Raw genomic sequence first — 23,458 nt, forward strand, 5'->3', positions numbered from 1 at the left:
AGGGAGTAATAGCAGTTTGTTCTACATATACCTGCCCAAGTGCCCAGTGCAGTTTAGAAGACGATGGGGATCGGAGGAGGAAGTTGTTGGGTGTTGGGTGTTGAAGGTTCAGCGTTCAGGTAAACAACACACATGTGGAAGTGGCTAGCTGGAGCCACAGAGCGCTATATGAATCGATGGTCCGTGATATGGTTTTGCGCCGCTCATCAGATCCAGTCCGGTGGGTATGGATGGGGCAGCGTTTTTTTTATTACCACTATGAGATAGTGTTGTTCGACTGCACTATGTGCACTGGTGCACTTTTTTTTTGTCTGTGATCGTTTCTAGTTTTAGGCGATTATTCCAACCCGATGTCGGGTGTTATGAAACAAAACACATATGAGGCAAGACTAGGATGGTTTTAAACTTGAGAAAACCCTAAGTGTCTGCACGGAAACAAATCTGATCATGTTTTTCTGATTCACAAATCATAAAACATAAAGATTTGTCATTTTATGAAATCATGATCACGAATCATAATTTCATAATCTGAGCAACCATAATACAGGTCGGACTCGATTATCCGGGTGACTCCAAAATTATTTCACCCCGGATAATCGAATCACCCGAATAATCGAGCCTTGCTTTTTTTCTGTTATTTTTGTTGTTCTTCAATTAAATACTGTTCGTTAAACATAGAATCTAACATACATAACTTTGTAGTGCCTAAACTCAACGTCTGGTATTACTACAACCATGTTTTTTAAAAATGATTTTTTGCTGAAAAATGTAAACAAATAAAAACAATTTACAAATAGGCTAAATTCTACTTACAGGTGTTGTATTTGATGTTTATCACATTTTTTGACATATTGTAATCTAAAAATTTGTAAACAAAGCAAAAACAAACTTTTCCCCGGATAATCGAGCCGTTTTTCCCGGATAATCGAGCCCCGGATAATCGGGCCCCCGGTTAATAGAACCCCCGGATAATCGAGTCCGACCTGTATTATAGAAGTCAGCAACTTTCTTCAGAAGTAATCCGCATTTTATTTCCATCAAGAAAGTATTAGGAGATTTGAATGGAGTTTGCTCTACAGTAGAGGTTTTCGGAGCGTTTTATTCACGGATTACATTTCTCATTATTTAACTGTACCGCGAAGCACTGTAGTCATTCATTCATGAAACAAATAGTCCTTCAGTCCCTTTCCATGTTACAATAATCAAAATTTGTTTACTTTTGTCAAATGATGAGTGAAATAAGTGAACTGGTAGGAGGTGCTTCAAGAAACCCAATTTTGTTGGGATTGTGCCCCTATTGCTTGCAGGAAACCGACGATATCCGCTCAGAGACGAACCAGCCATGGACTGAAAGTCTATTTAATGAACATATTAATTAATTAATTAAATAATATCCACTATACTTATACAGAGCCACATTTTATAATCAAATAAATTTCCAGGACTACTTGAAGACTGTTATGAACTGTTTTACACTTTTGGGAGGTTCAACCTCGTCCTAACTGTTCTGGAGTTGACGTCTATAACCAGGCCCGGATTAATGATTGTGGGGGCCCGGGGCCCGAGCGAATGTGGAGGCCCCTCGGAAGTACAAATGCGAAGAACACTAAACATTTTCTTTGTTTTTGAACATTACCGTAAACCGGGGTCAAATTGATCTCGGGGTCGAAATTGATCAGACGTTTTTCAAACAGATTAAGCATACTTTAAATAGTTTCCCTACAAATATCGTATATTATCTGATTCCAACAGCACGATACGTGTGGAGAAATTATTTAAAGTACATATGCTTAATCACAGAGAACAGACAACCAAATCCAGTTCCGAAGCTGTGTAAGGAATTTAACGGCCATTTGAAATCGGCAACACAAGTGGCAATAGCGTGGCGCTGCAATCGATTAGTTTTCCAAACTAATTTAATTCACCACTTGAAATGTTTCAATTCACCACTGATTGTGGCAATATGGTGTTTGGTGGCGTTAGTGTTGTCATCGTGTATTGGTTTGCAACCTTACTCAAGTAAAGATTCAAATCCTTACACAACTTTCCGACTGAAATTTGTTTTAGCCTGGATGTCTGTTCTCTGTGGCTTAATCTAACTAAAAAACGTTTGATCATTTTCGACCCGAAGATCAATTTGACCCCGGTTTACGGTACTTGAGCAATATGACACATAAAGTTAATATGTAGCAACCAAAAATGGTTTTTGTGGAGGCCCCTAAAATGTGGGGGGCCCGGAGCCCTGGACCCCCACCCACCCTTACATCCGGCCCTGTCTATAATTGTTTCGAAAGTGATTTTTGCTATAAACGCACACATCCAAATATTATTTATGACCCTTGGAATTGTAATAAATTTTCGAATATTCTTGTGGAGTACACTTAAACCTCCGTAGAATCCATTGAAGTAAGATCTATTTAAGTCCCTCCATTTAAGTAACGTAACTTAAATGGAAATTGATTGTATTCACAGAAAAACAAATGTGCACGGCTACGGTTTCGAAAAGGTCATTAGGCCGAACAGATCATTTGGCCGCAAAGGCTATTAGGCCGCTATGCAAAGGTCATTAGATCACAAAAATTATGGCCGTGAAGGTCATAAAGACGAAAAGTTCATTAGGCCGAACAGGTCATTAGACGGAAAAGGGCATTGGGCTAAATAGGTTATTATGCCGAATAGATCATTAGGACGAATAGGTCCTAAGCAACACGCACAAAGAAGTATTGAATGCGCAAATTTATGGTTGTACAGGAGCAACATTCATGTAATTCTAACCCAAAGGCAAAATAGCTTGAAAATGACTTGGTTGGAAATGTTTTTGGTTGGACACACCTGCGCTGTCGACACTCTTTTGTAACATGTGTGCTGCTTGGGATATGACTACTGCTATGAGTGTAGATCTGAAGTCCTGCTCTTCGGAGTAGTTTTGTTGGTCTGGGACCAATCAAACCTTCATTAAAGTAATGAGTCGGGGATTTTTAAAAATAAATTCAGTGTTTTACTTATGTAAATAGAGATCATGTACTTTAATGGAGCTTTGAGCGTATCCGAGACCAACCAAACTACTCCGAAAAGCAGATCTACGCTTGTAGTACCCCCTTGGAATTGTACGAAATATTCCAATATCATTTTGGATGGATGGAGATGTTCGACTCTCTGCACCACCGTGGGTGCCCAGGACTAAAAGTAAGTAGTATATTCTTTTGGGATATTCGGAGTCATCCAAACTGTTCTGGAGTTTAGTCCTTGATATCTACACCCGCAACCATAGTACACTATACTCTTAAGTCCTAAGTAATTATACATAACCAACCACGTTCACTTAATCTTTTTTATAGAACAATAAGTATTATTATCTAGGTTTAGGTTGTTCTTCGTCATCCATAGTTATGTTACTTCTTTAGGTCTGCAGCTCTTACAGTAGTTGTTTTCACTACAAACGATATATTATCAATTGCTTTTCTATGTTTTTGTGATTTACTCATGCATGTAAAATAGCAACTTTGATTGCCACAAAATATTGTTGAATTAATACACATAACTAGTTAGCCACATTTCTTCCATGTAACGCTATACGTATTTTAAGAGTTGTAGAGTCCACCCAGATAACCAGTAATCAAATAACATGTTGTATAAGATAATAAAGTGGAGACGATATGCGTGCATGCCTCCATTTAGGCGCATGTAAAATGTACGCATATTGCCTCCACTTTAACATCTTATGCAACATGTTATACAATTACTGGTTGACTGGGCAGGGCATGCTCTGTACTTGAAATATAAGCCGAATCGCCTCCAGTAATTGAAACATTACCATTACAGTTATTAATCTGTGCAGGTATATTTGATATTTTAGACTAACCTAAGCATAGTGAATGCGTCCAAATTTCTTTGCGCAAAATAACAACATCTTAAATGTTCTTATGAGTGTGTAAACTCTCAATAAACTCAGTAAACATGAGTGAATGCAATATTTATAGCAGAACTATGCGATGGCAATATTGATACCATGACCTTCTAGTTCTGAAATCAAGAAAAGCCTCACGAAGTTCCTGCGTTTGCAGAAGATCCTGTCGGGTTTTAGGGTGGGCCATCGCTAGAACCAGAAATGGTTGAAAAGCCGTTTCCCTTTCTTCCAACTTTCACAGCACAGTGTCAATCTATCCAATAACGCCCACTAATCTATCACTTTACGCTTGGCATCCACGCACCAATTTGTGAGCTCTCTGCCAGCCATATTCCACCAACACTCCGACATCCGCATGAGTTTGTGCAGACGCAGAGGTATATTCGGTCTGATGTGGGTACAAACCTCGCGTTTAGTATCATACAGGCGCATCTACAATGATCGATTTCTCTTCATCGATTTTCTCTTCGGATTATACTGGAAAGTACGACCAATATTGGAATGATTTCTCGGTATGTTTCGGTAAATGACGACTAGCACTTGCTTCTAAAACAATAAAAACAATCTATAATGTTTTGCCGGCCAAGTTATTGATAAAAGAGAAAATCGACGAAGAGAAATCGATCATTGTAGATACGCCCGTATGATACTAAGCGCGAGAAACGATTGCAATCATCACTTCCTTCCCCTTCCCCACATTGACCTGCAACCTGACGTGGCAGGCGCCATTGTCGCCTAAAAATAGAAGATCATCAACGCTCACACACTGAAGATACCTGCTAGTCCCCGGAAGATAATCTCATTGATTCCTTTTTTTTAATCTGTATTAACGAGATTTTTAGCCCTAGGCTGGTTCATCTCGGGACACACGCTTTACTTCCCTTGCGAAGGAAGAACTCACATTTTGCAAGTTCGTCGGGAGTGGGATTCGATACCAGGTCCTCGGCGTGATAGTCAAGTGTTCTAACCATCACACCAGGTCCGCTCCACACATTGGTTTCTTGTGTGAGTGTAGCTGGTCTGGCGATGCTGGAGTAGCATCTGCGAGCGGTCAATCAAGCTCAACCTCAAGCTTAGATGACAAAAAAATGATATGTATTTAGATCAAAATAAAAAAAAATGTTATTAGAGGGTTATTTAGATTCTTAAAATTCAGGATGTGCGCTTTTTCTCATCACTGTACGCTAGCAAGGTGTGAGCATTGGTTTGTCTCTTTACTCACTCTTATGTCCGTCCGTCTGCCTATCATAACAAACCATCCAACAGGCGCGACCGTGGAGAAAAACAGCCCAAGACAGACTGCGAAACGAGTGAAATGGAGAGCTTGTGTCGTCCAAGTCCAAGTAAAGCCCGTACGTAGCCTACCTAGTATGGACTGAGCTCCGCTCTGGAGTTAGCCGGTCTAGGTTGGTAGGTAGGTATGATAATCCGTTACATGCCTCGTTCTATCAACAGTCCCAACCCAACGTAGAACGGGATGGCTTGGAGGCGTTTCTGAACGGTCGGTGCAGCTGGTGTGACCCATTTTATGGGCCAAGCTTCATGTGGCAATTTAGTTCTACTTTTAGGTTCGTTACATCGCCTTAAGGAATATGCTTTCTCGCGTTCTGGGTGGTGTGCTTGTTTAGAATGACGCGGGAGATACAGTATGGCGAAATATTATTGGAATTATATGGAATTTACACATTCAATTTTTTATCATTTTGCACATTATACAACTTATTTCCAGGATTTTTTTCTTAATTATATAGCAATTCCTTAAAAAATCGATGTAGTGTAAGTCCGAAAGGCGTGGTTTTGTAGTTTGTATTAATATACCTTCCTATTTACGTATTTTCCTAGGAAAACTCCAACAAATTCAATAATTTTCGAAAAAGTCCCTCTGAGATAAGAATGAATTGCACACACAATTCACCTACAAGTAATATTTTATAAAGTTTCTACTGGAGTTCCTCCGAGCACATCTCATGTAAGTTGCCGAGAAGTAGTCAGCCAATGGAATAAAATTTCGGCAAATACCGCTCAATGTTTATCTAGGAATCTTGCCAGATCATCTTTTCAGGAGAGAGATCATGAAAATGTTTATAATAAAGAAATGATAATAGCCATATTTCTGTAAATCGACCAATACTGTAAATCTGAAAGCCCGTGGTAGCTATAGAGAACTGCGACATTGAGGTCTTCGAGCGATCTCGTTTACATGCGTTGAATTTATTAGTGTTATCGCGATGATCGTCACCTCAATTTGCATCGGATGAGCATGGCCCATTCAAGAGCCCAAGTCCCCAGAATCCAGGCAGTAGTAGTGCGCTCATTCAGAAAATGGCGCAATCAGCTGGTTAAGGCTGTGCTGCTGTCTTCGAACTGCTTCATAATAACTTGAGAGCTTGGACAAATATTGACTCAAATGTTTGCTTTTTGCACTCCTTAACATTACATTTTCTCTGCGCGCTTCCCGCGGAACTCGGAGCAACCCAGAAGACGGTTTTGTCGCGTTTTTTTTCTTCTGTTTCGACGACTTCCACATCGGTTAGGCTGCACTACTATATAGAAATATGTAGGTAGGTACTGTTGTTTACTATGCGGTTGGTGTGTTGTGCAATCACGCGCCTGGATGGACCCGGGCGGGCCCGGGAGTTTTTCGCGCTGAATGCAGCGGCTACAGTTACCACCACCGCACCGCACCGGTCAGTTGTACGGAATGGATTGACGGCGACCGACGACGACGACGACGACCGGTAATTCAGGTTTTGTTCTTATGAAGCGGTTTGCGAAGCTATCTTCCCTCTGGATGTGGACCACGCTACGGTCGGTGTGGGATGATGTCGAGAGCGCGAAAATTGTCGCGATGGGTTGATTGGCATGAATAGAGGAGAACAGCAAAAGTAGGGCAACACGTCTGATGCTAGTATGGTGGGATGGTCTGGATTTGATTTGGTTGGGGATTAAGGTTAGAAGAATGGGAGGATTAAAGTTTTGTATGTAGCTGAGTATGTGAAACACAACGAAACTGTGGAGTAAAATTATCCTTGATAAAAAAGCAACACAAGGATTTCTTGATATTTCCATGACTATAAACTAGGAAAAAAAATTGGACAAATTGTGCTGATACAGATCAATTAGTAGTAGTGCACGCAGAAAAATATCGACAGGTTAAACCAAAAAACGCGTCGCTTTGAATTTACCATTCTTGTAAGCATTAAATCAATTCATCACTTTATTTGTTTCTATTCTTTTATATCATCAAAACAACAATTTTTTTGAATTGAATGAAACATCTGCGCTAGATTTTGTTGTCAACAAACATCTTTTATTGTTTCGGTCAAATAATTTTGTAGAATCAACAATCGGGATGTATTAAGACCACCATTTTGTATTTGTAAGATAAACAGTGGATCATTCTTTGCGCGAAATTGTTGGGGGAAAGTGCGACGAACAGTAATCGTAATATTGGCTTTTCTTTCGTGTTTTTTATTATACTACTGTTGATAAAGGTAAGTGTTCAACTACGGTATTGAATTATATATGATTGCTTCTTTTATTTACTTCAGAACTTGTTTTTATTTTTTTTCAGATCGGATATTCAGCGAAGTTGGCACGCAGACATTCATTAAAAGGAACCGCACCACACTATCTAAAAACGGAATGAAAATTTATGTAGAAGCAGGCATTTTATTTAAGCTAGTGTAATTTAATATACAGTACAAGAAAAATGCTTGTATTTTATTCACGAAAATACATGTAAATAAAACCTAATCAATTGTTTTCAATATCTAATAATAGGATTTGTCAATTTAAAAATGTATATTTGTTGAAACAACAATTATGAATATTAGTTTCAATGTGGCTTCTTTTGTTACTTCAAGACATTGTTTTTGTAGATTTGATAAATCGTATTTTTGTTTCAAAGAAAGTTATGCTTTGGTTTTGACAGCTAGTTGTTTTCGAGCATTTTTAGAAACAACAAATTTACTTGTTGTGATGAAATTGCGAATTTGTTGAATCAACAAAAATTACTGGTAAGCCCTGAGTCTACAATAAAATTTGTTGAAACTATGCGTAATTTTTTTGAGTTAACAATATATTTTTCTGCGTGTGCTTAACCCGTAAACACCCGGGACGATCTACTTTTGATAGAAATGCAACATCTTCTTTGTTTTAAATCATTTTACCCTGGAGTCATTTTTATAGTCAAGTGGAATAGTTGTGCTATGAAATGCATGGTACCTCCCCCCTGTTCACCATATTTTTTTTTAAATTCACGACGAGTAAACAATACTATTCGAAAAAAAATGGCATCGGATTTAGTCAACTATTTTCTCCAAAATTATAAATATAGGGTAAAATAGGGTAAAATGCTTCAATTCTTGAGCTCAGCAGCGCATACCTTAAGCGTCATCTAATTATGCAAAAATGAAAACATCAAATTTGTTAAATAAAAAAATCATCGACATCGGATTAAGAGAAGAATTCTCCCTAAAATTAGCAATATAGGGTGAAATAGAGTAAAATGGGCCATTTCATGTGTTCAGTACCGCATACCATGGCCGTCATCCAATTCTGTAAAGACGAAAACATCTAATTTGTACATTACTGTACAAAAAAAAAATCGGCATCGGATTTAGAGAACTAGTTCCTTTAAAATTACAAATATAGGGTGAAATAGGGTAAAATGGACCACTTTTTGAGCTCAACACTGCATAAACCGTTCGTTAGTATATTCTGTAGACATAATAAGAGCATGTTCGTCAATCTATATACAAAAAAATCAGCAGCGAGTAGAGTTATAGAAATAAACCCATTGAAAAGGGCAGATTTAGGGTAAAATGTGGCAAAATGGACCACTTCCCGAGGTCTGCACAGGATGAAACCATCACCATTCGATTTATTGGCCAATTTTCCATGGAAAATGCATCACTTTGAGATTCAAAACCAGCGGCTTCTAAATAAGTCCGATTACGGGCCCGTTTCTGCCCACTGTGGCAATGTATTCTGAAGCATGGGTCGCAAAAGCTGTAAATCTTCGCTTATTTTTATTGTAGCGAATGCTCGCGAAATTTATTATACGCTACTGTTAGAGCTTCAGAGCGGAATTATGATAACTTAGCAACATTTTTCTTAGCAACTTTCATCTAGGTCGTCCAAACTATTCTGGATTTAAGACCTTCAAGCTCTACAAGCTCTGCACTTGTATCTTTTTATTTTATCGTTGTATGACTGGCATCCGAACTTGGTATACTTGACCAATCTGGCCGAATCGCGGCATTATATTCAGGCGTTGCTACCGCCCCCTCAGATGCTTCAACATGGCAGATGTCTTTCAATGCACGGTGTACCTCCGGGTGCTGCGGCTCTTGGGCCAATGCCAGGCCACGAAGGAGATCCGACTCATGGACCCCAAGCTTAAACTTCAGGGCCGAGTCAATTAGCTGCTCCTGGAGGAACACCTTCCGGTGGACCGGAATAGCCACCATCTCAATTACCTACTAGCCAGGTTCTTCTGCTGGACAAGTAGCTTCCAATCAAGGACCCTCAGCTCCGGGACAACCTGGCAGACCCCCACAGCAAGATCCGATGCCGCAGCAGAATCAAGGCTATTCGCCGCACCGTGGGCCTTATCAGCAGGATGGCCATCATTCTGGCTATCTACCGCTAAAATGGCTCTTCAAATTGTGCTCAGGGTTGTGTACCTAATGCTCCCCAATCCTACCATCACTGCGGAATGCCTCCAACGTCTTTCGGATCGGGACATCCACAAGGTTCTATCGATATCCCATTGATGGGCCTCCCCAAGTTCCTCAAGGTGGACCGCAGCAATCTTCTCCAAACGCTCCAGTGTTGATGGTCCTCCCGTACAGTATTCGCCTCAACCTGCAGGAGGACCTCTATGGCAGTCCGAATCCTTCAAATGCTTAAGGGCAGCCTCCACCTTAGCAGCAGTAACCTTCCGGCTACCCATCAAGTCAACCCGTTCCACATGGTCCTCCAATAGCTTCTGGGACAGAACCACAAGCTTACATGTCCCCTCCAGCCACTGATCGACATCCCCCGCAGTGCAGCCTACAACCACAAGCTCCTTGTGGTCAGCAACTTCGGGTTCGCCCCAGTCTTACGGCACTAAAGCTATGTTCATTTAGAATCCGGAATGACAAAATCACGTATATCTTAGGGATGGAATAACAAACATAAAAGGTGAAGCCCTCAAAACAAAGGTTATTTATTTTACTTTCATGGAAAAATATCATTGAAATTATTTATTTTTATTTTTCACACATTTTCTCACTTTTTCAGTGTTGACCTCTCTAAAAATCTGCACAACGGTGGTAAATTTTAGCAACAACCCCTTCCGCACGTTTGTTCAACAATCAGGTCATCTATGCAGTGTCCTGAGTGCCTTGACTAGTCTGACTAGGATTCCGAAGAAAAATTGCCAAACTTTTTTTTTATTGCGAAATGAGGGGCAATTCAGTGAATTGAGGAAACGCGAAATTTGAGTGTTTTTTCGTTGATAAACACTACCCATCTGTGACGATACCACTGAACGTCTCCGGCTGTCATGGCAGCTCATCAAAATAGGTAAAACCTCTACATATCCCTTGTGTGCGTTTTTGAAAAGCAGCACGCGATTCTTGAGGCTGTCATCCTTGTATGAATTGGTTCTCATCATCTTGTTGCGGAAAAACCATGCCCAGAGTTCGAACTTCTTGCCAAATCTTCAAATTCAAAGCAGAGTTATCAATGAATCCAAGCTTTTTTCTTCCAAGGACACTTCCTTATGCCATGGTTAACAACATCTGTGCACATAACACATAATGGTTTTGACGATATTAACATTTTTCGCGACTGTCGTACCTGACCACGCTAAATTTTCAACGTGTTTGTGCAAGATTTTTTTCCTCAACTTGTCTTCAATCTGAAATAACTTTTCACTCGTTGCAAGCAAATCGATGAAATTTTCACCATTTAAAGAGGATTAGTGTATGATCAGAGTGCTGCAAAAGAATGGTGATTATGTTCATTGAGAGCGCCACTAGAAAATGTGACATGATTCCGGATTCTAAGTGAACATAGCTTTACCTATGGAAACCTAATTGATCAATTTCTTGAATTACATTTTTATGTATTTTACTTACTAGAGGACTAGAACTCGGGTTCTCCTCATTGGAATCAAGCCGGCACCTTACCACAGCTCAATGTATGCGTGAGGGATTTTAGTCAAAGTGCTGATTTCTTTTATTAGAGCCCAAACAGGTTCGCATTTGAGCTTTTTCTGAACATGAAACTGTCTGTGTGATAAACTTTTTGAACGACAAAGTTCATGCGTGGAACTTCTTGTGGATGCTTGGGGTTTGTGTTTTTTTTCTGGAATTCGGTACCTATGTCCCCTTCTCCTGCATCTCAAATGGTCCACTACAGGTCCAGTTTTCGCCTCAACTTTCTTCGCCTTGTGATATAACAACGCCTTCTTCAGCATATATGCAAATGGCGGGTCATCTCCGGAATGGTTCAATACTTGTATTGAAAGCAGCCTTTAGTTTGGTCAGCTTCAATGTTGCAAATTAATTATATTGATTGAGAATTCACATTATATCAATCTTAAAAAAAATAAACTTTAGTATTCTGCAACCATTCCCGACAACACTTTCGCCTCAACTAATCTATGTGATCCACTCTCTACATCCACATTTAAATTCATTTAGAGATGAACCAACCTAGGGCTAAAAATCTGTATAATAAAGCAATCATAATATTAATTTAAATTTATTCAGTGTTGCCAGTCACTGGAAATCACCACAACAGCTACTTTGTGCACGGAACAAAAAAGTATTTCGAGAAACTAATAAAGGCAGTTACTTCTCCGGAATTATCGTGAAAATCTCTGGAATTATTATTATAAATACAGAACTTATCGTGGTTATAACATCGGTAGTCAACGATGTAGCAGAGAGCGCCATCGGATACGTGGAAAGAGTCGACGAGACGAATGTTTCTACAAGGAGTAAAAAGCCATTTTGGATGAGAAGAACGCAGAGCGGACGGTAATGCTGCAGCATGGAACCCAGCAGAACGTTATAAAGAGAAGCGGAAACAGCGTCTTTCGGAAGGAAAAACACCACCAGGAAGAATCACAATGTGAGAAAATGAAACTAGTGTGCCGTTCTCAAGAAACATGGTCAGGTCATTCTACCAGAAGTTCAACGAGTGCCGCAAAGACTTCATACGGCGAGCTGAAATGTGCAAGGATAAGGGCGGGAGCCTCCTGACGGACGTAAGTGAAGTGATTGAAAGGTGGGAATCGCACTTCAATGTGCATTTGAATGACGAGGAGAACGTAGGACTGGGAGGTTAGGGCAACGGAGCAAACGACTACGTCAGTGCGGTAAAGGACGGAAATGAGCCAACTCTTCCGCTGAGGGAATTCAAGGATGCCATTCACCAGCTTAAAACTAGCAAACCAGTTGGGAAGGTTGGAAAGTGAACTTATCAAGATGAGCACAGAAAATTTGGCCACCTGTCTGCACCGGTTGCTATGGAAAACAGAACACCTACCGGAGACGTAGAAGGAAGGGGTAATCTGTGACATTCACAAGAATGATAATCATTTGGAATTTTAGCACTTCAGAACATTAACCATTTTAAGTGCTTCCTACGAAGTGTTTTCCAGATGATCTTCTGTCGTCTGTCACCTAAAACGAATGAGTTTATGGGAAGTTATTAAGCCGGATTCACAACATTTGTTCGTGTGTTTCGTCAAAGTTTTTTTTTCTCGGATTTTACCTTCAAAATTTTATTAGATACGATTCTACTATTTATACCGGATGTATTTTCATGATATCTTCTGAAATGCATCAAGGAATGCTCTCCTAGCTATTCCATAGCCTGTAGCAAGCGGGTTTACCATTACGTGAAACTCTTGGGCCGACCGAGAATCGATCTCAGATAACCTTAACAGAATTTTCCTAAATATTTGCGCTATTACCGCTTTGGCTATATGCATTCCAACTATTGTAAACGGCTGTGTAGTGATTGCACCACTGAAAGCTTCTGTTCACACAATGTTACAATTTGTTGCAAAACTTTAACGGTCATTCAACAGATGCAATCATTTCAACGCACCGCTAAGTTATGGTTTCATTAGAAGATCAACGACCAACAATCGATCGACGCGCAATCGCGTGAATGATTGTGTAGTTTGGTAGATTTTTAAAATTCCACATAAACTTGTGCTGTGCTGCCGCGTTGCGTTGGTAAATTAACTAATGGAGGTAAACGCTCGTGGTTTCTACGCAGTGGCTTTGTACAGCAATAGCACCGAATGGCACAGGATGTTAATCGATGGCATTTTGTTTCTCTGTTTTTAGCTACTGATTGAAACATTGCATGACTGTTTATGGTGATGGGGTAGGTGGTGAAAAAATGGTTGATAATTGCTATGGTGAATTCAAAAAAAATGTCAACAATGTAAAGACATATGTCGGCTATCGATTAGCATTAGTTATGGGAGACACAGAATTTGAAAACTATTTGAAGAACAAGAATCAAGTTTTGTTACGTTAAAAAATAAGTCTGGAAGTATGACAAACCATGTGAAAAAGTAAATAAAAGCAAATAGAGTCTAAATTGTTATTTACACACTTAAAATAAAGTACCGTATTCAGCTGTTCTATTTTCGGTAAAAGTTCAGATTACCGAATGTTCAGCACCATATTACCGAAGTTCGTCAAAAAATTACCGAACGTTCGGTAAACTCTACTGAACCATCAGTAATGTTTACCGAACGTTCGGTAAAAACTAGCTGAACTTCGGTAAAACTGTGCTGAACTTCGGTAATCCGAACTTTTACCGAAAATAGAACAGCCGAACAAGTGACTCTAAAATAAGTGTGTAGGATTACACCTTCCTGTCTGCAACTGTCCTGTGTAGATAGGAAATCTAAAAAAAATCCATAGAACTTGGAACAGTTTTAGTAGTATGGAATTTTAAGTAGATTTTTGGCTGAATAAACATTACAATGGGATGACCTTCAGGCTGATATGTAAACCTCGGTATCGCAGACATTTCTGTTTCGACTAAGCTCAATTGTTTTATCGTCGAATTGTTAGTGTAGTTAACAAAACTTCTTTCCCCAAAAAAGAACACACAAATAAGTAAAACATTTCACACCTGCTGCTGTTGCACTCAACATTCCCGAATCACCCGTTGGATGGTAACTCCAAAATTAAATAATATTCATACCTGAAGACGGTGGTCATCGGTACGCTGAGCACGGATGCTCAGAGAAGCAAATCTTTCCCATTTCGACACTCTATAGGTATTCACATTTAACCAGAAGTGCACATCGCGCCAGCAACACCCATCATTAAAAATCGTCGGAAACGACCATTCTCAAGCGGATTGGACATTTCGGTGTTTGAAGAACGGAGAAAAAAAAATATAAAGTCAGTCAAGACATGAGTTGGGCATGGACAAATTGCCGGTGCTCGGCTCGGCATCAGAACACACGAACACACGACGCGACGGGCTGTTAAATTAATACCTTTCATCTGGCAATGTGTAAAAATTGACAAGTTTTTTTAGTTGTTGTTGCTGAATGCTGTTGTGTGGTTTCTTCCCTCATTGGCGCCTGATTTTCCGCTTGATGAACTAACGAGGCGCTATTGGCTGGCGGTCTTGTTTTGTTTTTGCGCTTTGATGATGGATAAATTAACTTAACTCGTCAGGCTTTTTATTGCGAGTTTTATGGGTGCATTGTTGTTTGTGCGACTAGTTAGTTATGTTTGATGCGATCAATGGCATTCCGTTTACGGCAATATTTTTGGTTTCATTATCATAATTTATATTGTGAATTTTTGATGCTATATTTTATGGTAAAAATGTTTGTATAGGCGATTGGATATAACGTTGCAATACACTGAAGCGGAATCCAGTAATGTTGGTCATAGCAGCTGATTTGTGATGTTTTAGACTCTGACTTCGTAAAGTGCTGCAACGAAATTTTGGTGGGAAACTAGAAAATAAACTGTCGCTCAGAAATATGAATCACTAGTTGTATCACATGTGTAAAGAAGTATTGTGACGAATCGTATAAAATACGACAGACTTCAGTGGGCTGGTCACGTAGTGCGAATGTCGGAAGAAAAACAAAATGCGAAAACAATTTTCAGATAAGTTCGCCCTAAAATAGGCATCAAACTAATTTTTAGTATGACAATTGATAACGCCGGAGGTTCTGCAACCAATATTTAATACAATTGGGAAAGCATGCATGTCATCATCGCCAGCCACTTCCGTTTTACGGCCTGGTAATGCATCACAGCTTGACTAAAGACATATTCATTTAAAATTAATCTCGCACTACGCCGGAAAATCGAAATGCACCAAACTGAATGCCTTCCGGAAACTGCCAACAGTGCGAGGGGGCTAGTTCACGCGTTTAACCACTCGGTTGGTCGAAAAATTGACCCTGTCCCACCAGAAGATGAGGCTGGCACCCGCTGCTGGTTGCCGGACATTGCTTGCTAGGTAGGGAGAGAGGCAAAGTAACACATTGTATAAATCTATCCAGACAACTTAAACCACTCTATTTCCGCAAGGCGTAGACCCATTTCCCTTTCGTTATCCGCTCCATTCCAGTTTTTCGTCGTTCCGTGTGTACACCATAATAATAATACCTAATGTCGGTCTCTAGTGGTACGACTGGCTGGCGAGAGAAACATAGTTGCGTCGGCCAGCAGGCCGGATGATATTTTATATTTTGAGAAAATAAAATTACACACAACCAACGCTTCTGAAGAGGCTAGGCAGGGTGGTCCACGGTGTCTGTAGATACATTGCCCCACCAAGTCCCATTTGATACATAAATCATCGAGTGGTGCGATTCAAGTGGCTTGAGGAGTTTCTCCAGGGCCGCCATGAAATGGCGATATGAATCCGAAAAGGCATGATTAAGAATGTGAATGATTACCAGAATGGCGACTGGTGTCAGGGTCGGCTTTTTACGAATGCGATCCAATTCTTCTTCTTCCTGGGTTTATGTACCAGCTAGAACAGAGTAAGCTTCTAAGGTTAGGTGTTCTATGAACATTTCCACAGTAATTACCTGAAAGCTCTTGTTGCTAATTGAACATTTTTTTATTTTTGGACTATTAATGCCCTGATGACCTTTCGGTTCAATGACCATTTGGTCTAATTGTCAATTCGTGCTATTGTTCGTTTTACTTCATGAATTTCGGCCTAATGCTCATTCGCTGGGTACCCTTTCCGAGTTATGCAGATGTACATTCAAAATATTCTTTGTCAGATTCAAAAAGACACTACACCGTCTTCAGCCAGAGACTGCACAGACTGAATATTACTAACACGAGACAACGGACAACACACATAACACCCATTGGCTCAATGGAGAATTTTCCGTTTGACGAAAAGTTTTCCCCGACTGGAGCGGAAATTGAACCCGCACTCCAAGGCTTACAAAACGCTTAGACGCAGGCCCGGATTAAGGATTGTGGGGGCCCGGGGCCTGAGCGGATGCAGAGGACCCTTTGCGATGGGCATAAAAAAATCTTTGTTTTCAAACAGTATTTGAGCAATATGAAACATTAAGTTGATGTGTAATAGCCAAAAAAGGTCTTTGTGGGACCCCCAAAAATGTGGGCGGCTCTAAATTGTGAAAGCAATATCTTGATTGAACGCAACATTGCAAGCAATCTCCATACCGCAGACAAACTGTAATTTTACAATCCGATGGAGAATTGTGTTGAAAGCGATGGAGGTCATTTTGTTACAGCGATCTCGATGTAACAATTTTGAACTGTGATTTTTTTTCGTACATGAGCGTTTATTACACGCGTGAATGTGAATCTTAATGTGATGAACTAGAAGCATATGATTCCACGAAAGTCTACGTCGATTTTTTTCGTAGTATTCCACATTAAATTTTTCTATGAGGTTCTTTAAGATTCCATCAGGAATTTTCTCAAAATTTCAGCATTTTTTGTGGGATTCCTCCGTGAGAGTTTTTCAGGATTCCTGAATTTTAACTGATTTTGCATGAAGTTTCTCACCAGGATCTTGTAGTAGGGTGGATGTGCCAATTATGGCACTATCTAAGGAAAACTATTTGTACAAAAATAACGAGAAGATCTACGAATATCATCAATATGTTAAAAAATAGCTAAGTTTCCACACTTTACAGCAAAAATATAGAAACGGAGCCAAAACTACTTTTAGTATTTATTACAGCGTGTGCCAATGATAGGAACCCTGTACCAATTATGGTTACATTTTTTAACTTCGGTTCCTTTTCGCACTATTTGCATGCATTCCTTATGGGATTAGCCATAACTGGTACACTATGGCGAAAAAGGGTGCAAGGAAGCCGAAATTTTAAGGAAAATGATTTATTTCTACCACAATTTGAGCAAAATGTGGAATTTAAATGAGTGCAACCATCTTTTGTGAACGTGATCTGTTGTTCACAATTTTTTTTTCTTGCTGGTTTACGCCGTTAAAGGGTGAAAATCAACTATGGCGAATGATTGGTACTATAACCATAATTGGAACACTTACCCTATTTATTTTATAGGTATTCAGCATTTTACTAGCGATAATGGCCGCCAGAATTTTGCTCACTTTCTAACAGGGAGGATTTCTCCTAGACTTTCTCTTAAACTATTTTTCTTCCCGGGGTTTTTTCAAGTGTTATTTCTGAAATATCACACAGATTTTTCAAACTTACGAAAGATTTATCCCAGATTTTCTATAGAAGTTATTCCTGGGATTTCTAATGAGATTCCTTCCTGATTTTTCAGGAGTTTTTCCAGGGTTTTCTGCATAGGTTTTTGCGGTATCGCTCACAGGATCCTTCACGAGATTTCTTCCCAAGTTCCTCCTTCATTTTCTTCAAGAAATAATCAAAATATCTTTACAAGCTATTGTTAATATTTCATAAGGAGTTCTTCCCGCGATTTCTTCAGAGGCTTTTTCTCGTAGTTGTTTCCGAGACTTCTTGCAGTAATCGTCCTGAGATTTCTCACAGAGATTTTTCCAGAATTTCCCCAGCGTTCTTCATAAGATCCCTTCCGAATTTTTTCCCAGGATTTTAACCTTTCTGAACGTGTGCCATCAAGTAGCTGAAACTGCACCGCGTTCGCGCTCTATATGACAAGCGAGATTTTTTGATAGTGTTGTACTTTTTACAACAGCGCGCGTCCTGAAGGGTTAAGGATGTCCTTTTAGGACCTAATCAGAACTTCAAGGGTTCTTGTCCGGATTTTCCACGAGTTTTCCTGGAAAACATACCTTTTTTATGCATGCTATTTCTATGCACTTTTAATTTATGCACCTTTTTTATGCCTTGTATAAAAAGAGAGAAAGCTGCTCAGAATCACTATGGTGCATAAGACAATTTAATAATATTGCAACGACGGCAAGGGGGTGTTTATAGGGGAGCGAGGTACCAGAATACCGGGTGTTTTTGTGGATCTGAGAAGGTTTTCGAAAGCATTACAGAGAGTTTTAGAGTGTTTTCGACTAGTTTTGGAGGCGTTACAGGTACGTTTTCGGGGGTTTCCAAGGGCCACACGTGCTTTGCGTGAGGTCCCAGTGAGTTTTAAGGGGGTTTTGGAGGCATTTCAGAAAGTCTCAGAGCATGTTAGGCGTTACGGAAGCGTTTTCGGGGATTTCGGTGGGCCTCAGATGCGTTAAATGGGGTCCGAGGGGGTTTAAGGGGAAATTCGGAGGCATTTCAGAAAGTTTCAGAGAGCATTTTTGACGGGATTAAAAGGAGTTTCGGAGGTTTGAAGCGTCTCAAATGCGTTATATGGGGTCCAAGGGAGTTTCAGGGTGATCTTGGAGGCATTGAAGGAAGTTTCAGGATGTTCAGAGACCCCATCACAATGCCTTTTAGAACACCCCTGAAATGCCCTTTGATTTAAAGGTGTTCATGAAACCCCCTGATACGAACCTGACCTGAAATTCCTCGAAACGCCCTTGAAACCTTCGTAATCCCATTAAAACGCCCTTCTCATGATCAATTTGAAATGCCTCTGACACACCTTTGATGGCCTTTATTAGCCTATAGAAACCCCCTGAAACGCACCTGAAAATTCTTTGAAACGCCCTGAAAATCTCTAGGAACGCCCTTAAAATGTTCCTGAAACGCCCTGAAACTCTTTGAAATAACTCTGAAATCCTTTGAAACGTCCATCAAACACCTTGTAAAGTCCCTTAAAGGCTCCTGAGATCCCCTGAATTGCTTTAAAGCCCCTTGAATCGTCCCTGAAACCCCCTTAATACTATTGGAATGCCCCTGAGTTCCCATTAAAACGCCAACAAATCCTGACGCACCTCAAGCCCCTAGGAACCCCTTTTTTGGGCTATCTGGGAACTTTCTGGAAACCCCCTTAGCCACATTTCAAATGCCCAGGAGCAAGACCTGTTCTCGCAAATTAAATTTCTCCATTGAAGCCCAAACCTAATTTATTTACAAATTTCTCTTTTTTATGCCTTTTCAATTTAGGCACATTTTTAATCTATGCACCCTCAATAAGGTGGCCCACACTTATATGAAAAAAAAAAATGAAAATGCCAAGTCTTACCTCCTGAATCAGTTGTTATTGACTCCCAGAAGCAACGATCAAAATTTGAGCAAAATCGATAAAGCCTAAAGGGGCGCTCAACAAGCTTGAAGTTTGTATGGGAAATCTTGGCCTAATGTATGCAGAAATCTTAAGTTTTCGAATGTTGCCGCTAGGTGGCGCTGTAAGCGTTCAATTTTCAAACCCTTAGGTATTTTTGTAGGTGACTATATACCAAACAACTGTGTCGAAGACCGCAAAGTGATCCAAAGTCTGTGAAAAAAGTTGTACCCTTGGTAAAGTGAGGTGAAACATTATTGATATTTTTCCAGTACATGTAAAGGAATATGCAATATCAATAATAAAATCTCAATATTTTGCCTCACTTTGCCTAGGGTATAACTTTTTTCACAGACGTTGGATCACTTTGCGGTCTTCGATTAAGTTATTTGGCATATAGTCACCTACATAAATACCAGAGGGTTTGAAAATTGAACGCTTTCAGCGCCACCTAGCGGCAAAATTCTAAAACTTAAGATTTCTGCATACATTTGGCCAAGATTTCCCGTACAAACTTCAAGCTTGTTGAGCGCCCCCTTGGGCTTTATCTATTTTGCTCAAATTTTGAACGTAGCTTCTGGGAGTTCAAAACAACTAATTCAGGAGGTAAGACTCGGCATTTTTCAAAATTTTTGTTTTTCATATAAGTGTGGGCCACTTTAACCCCCAGCCATGTGGATAAAAAGAGGTTCCAGTGTACACTGAATCCACTTATTGTGCCATGGAATGAGGGTGCATAAATGGAAAATGTGAAAACATCCAAACATGGCACATTAAGAGGAAATTTTGTACATAAATATATGTAGTCAGTACTTTAAATGAGAGAACTTAGGTCTCGAGAAAACGTTTTTCAGAACCCCTGAAACCCTCAGGTCTCCTAAAACTTCCCTGAAACCTCTCTGCAATGTTCTAAATCCTCATGAGAACCCATGAAAAGCCCCTGAGACCCTCTGAAACTCCCCTGAGTCTTCTGAGATCGCCTGAAACGCTCCTGCAGCCTCCTGACACCCGATAATCCCTTCAATCTTCATGAGACTCCCTAACATACCACTGCACTGTGACCCCCTGGACCTCTATCAAGACACCGCGAGACCCTCTGAAACATCCCTGAATTCTCCCGAAACCCATGTAAAATCAAAAATGGTCCATCTTGGGTGTAACAATAAGGAGAATTCCGACACGTTCTCTGAAAACCTTTGACAGAAGTACTACGGGAGGAATCTGGCGAGAAACTCCAAGACAAACCCAGAAACTTTTTTGGGAGAAGTAGAAGTTCTGAAGGTCTCCAGTTAGCCTGGAGACGGCGGGTTCAATTCCCGTTCCGGTCGGGAAAATTTTCTCGACTCCCTGGGCATAGTGTATCATTGTACTTGCCTTACAATATACAAATTCATGCAATGGCAGGCAAAGAAAGCCCTTCAATTAATAACTGTGGAAGTGCTCAAAGAACACAAAGTTGAAGCGAAGAAGAAGAAGAAGAAGAAGAAGAAGAAGAAGAAGAAGAAGAAGAAGAAGAAGAAGAAGAAGAAGAAGAAGTATCATTAACATACTAGAAGGGATTGGTTGTTTAGTGACCTCCGTTCTGTTTCTTATGAAGAAGATGTTGGATTCAATCCTTGGCCCGTACCAGTTCATCTTTGAATGCTTCTATCTGCTTTCTCTTTCTTTTCTGCACATAAAACTCGTGTATGTTCATAACAATCGCTAGAACAAGAAATGGGTTGAAAAAGCAGTTACGAACTTTACAGCGCATAGCACGCTTACACATTGTGCAAACAGCGAACTGTGCCGCATCATCTTCAGTATGATCGATACGCAATCCATCATCTGGCTCTACCTGGTAGCTGGCATCCACGCACCAACACGAACCCTCTGCCACATAGCATTTCCCCCACCATGAGCCTGTGCACATACAGAGCCCTTCTCCATATTGGCCTGCGAGCCGGGAAGGTTCAGCGGTGTGTATTAATTTGAAGAAATCCGGTGAATTTGTTTGCTTTGCGGATTATGTGAACATTGTTGATATATAGATATAAGATAGATGATAGATTTTTACATTCGAAAATCATGATTTTTTTCACTTACGACTTTTCGTATGGTTTTAGGTGTATTTTGCCACATTTGAACATTGTTTTTTTTAATGCTTCTAATAAGTTTGATTCAACCCTGACTGGTCACAACTACCGCTCTATAACGTGGCAGCTAGATCGTGAAGTAAACAATTTTCCTGGTGGTCGTTTCTTCAACTCAAGGTCTCTTCAACCTTATTTTTCTTAGCTACGAAGAAGTGAATTATTCTCAAGCATGCTGAAAAGACATGCCAAAAGATGGTTTTCCTATTCGCTGAAATAATAACCTGAAAACGATGAAAAATATTGGACACTCAAGGCTCGAGACTCAAGCATATCCCCCATCCCGTCGTTGCGCGTTACAAATTCTTGTGTTGTCACATTTTCAAGCGACTGATTAAATAAACATTCAAATGTCACAGCAAACAAGGGAAAATACTTCACTCTGCCACTTTCGGCGAGCGAACATACATATACCGTCGTTGTTGCTTCCGTGAAGTTTCCGATGACGATGACGGTGACAAGTCTGCGCGAGGTCCCGTCTCAACTCAAGGATGACGACGATGCCTATGGTGGGTGGTCTGTCTGCGGAGGAGCCCGCGCTTGGCAAAACTGTTTACCTAAATGGATGGCTAGCTCCCCCCGATCCATAACAGCTTTATTCTCGGTCGACGGAGCGGAGATAAAACTTTGGCCGAACCGTCTGCCGTCTCCGCCGCCGAAGTGGGTCGATAATAAATTTTTAATAACAAAAATGTATATCATCGTTTGCAGTTCACACGCTAATTCACGTCTTTTCTTCCTTGGAAAAGCGGACGCAAACGCAGACGGTGGCGAATTTTGCGAAGCTAAATTGTGAATTTTCCGAACAATCGCCGGCTTTTGGGAGAACGATCTTCATCATCATGATAGTCTGGGTGGCTCACAATAGTTTTACAGTTGTAGAGAGGCATAGGAGTAGTGAGGAAGCGCGTTTAATTAGCAATTCATACCAAGCTTCAAATTTTACATATTGTGATTCATCATATTGTGTCTTAAAATGTACTTCAGTATATTACATTAACAATAATTAGCATAATATACTGAAATTACGCAAATATACTGCACACGTACACTAGGATTCAACTGCTATCATCATGGAATTAAAGGCATCCTTAGAGTATAAATGCTGATGATCTTTAATTTTCAGGCAGAGTGCTGGTTGGTCACAGCAGTAAAGAAGGATGAATTGATGATGCATTCACTCGTCTACTGCAGACGAAATCCGCCACTAGGTTTACGCGAGTACTCAACTTCTAACTGCGCTTGTGGTGTCAGACTTTGTCTTTCCAGCAGAAATATGAAAGCTCAGCTTCCCGATCGGCCAGCTAGACAGAGATATGGCTTCCGGTAGAGAAGTGAGGAGAATATTTTTCGCTTCCTTTACAGCCAACGACCTCCGTCCCACCCTGATGCAATCAGAAAATTTCTCTAGTAGCAGATATATTGCGGAATTCATGAACACTCTCAAACACACATCGCCGCCGTCGCCGCTGATCGGCAATGAGGTGTTAGTGGCACTGGTTGGCTGGCTAGCGGAAAATTCGTTAGTGCCGGGCTAGTGTTCCCTACTATATACGGTCGACTGCGAAACATGAATTCTTCTTTGAGGATTTTCGCGCTTCGAAAAAGTTTGCTCATTCCATCCGCTCTATCTAAACCGTGTCGCGTCGTCGCCGTACCTACTGCATGATGGAACTTTTTGGACCGTGTGTCGTTAAGCTGTCACACTTTGGAGCAATGGAGTGTCAAAGCAGTTTTTGTGTGGATTATTGCACGACCATCGTTATTATCGTCGATGTAGA

General features: G+C 40.4%; 1 protein-coding gene across 2 annotated transcripts in view; it reads left to right on the forward strand.

The window, feature by feature from the left end:
- LOC109429598 (ankyrin repeat domain-containing protein 29-like) overlaps positions 1-23,458 on the forward strand; it is a gene marked incomplete at its 3' end in the record, with an annotated part of 68,794 nt that overhangs the window by 31,013 nt on the left and 14,323 nt on the right.

The sequence above is a fragment of the Aedes albopictus genome, chromosome 2 (genome assembly GCF_035046485.1).
Source record: "Aedes albopictus strain Foshan chromosome 2, AalbF5, whole genome shotgun sequence".
NCBI classification, from domain to species: Eukaryota; Metazoa; Arthropoda; class Insecta; order Diptera; family Culicidae; genus Aedes; species Aedes albopictus.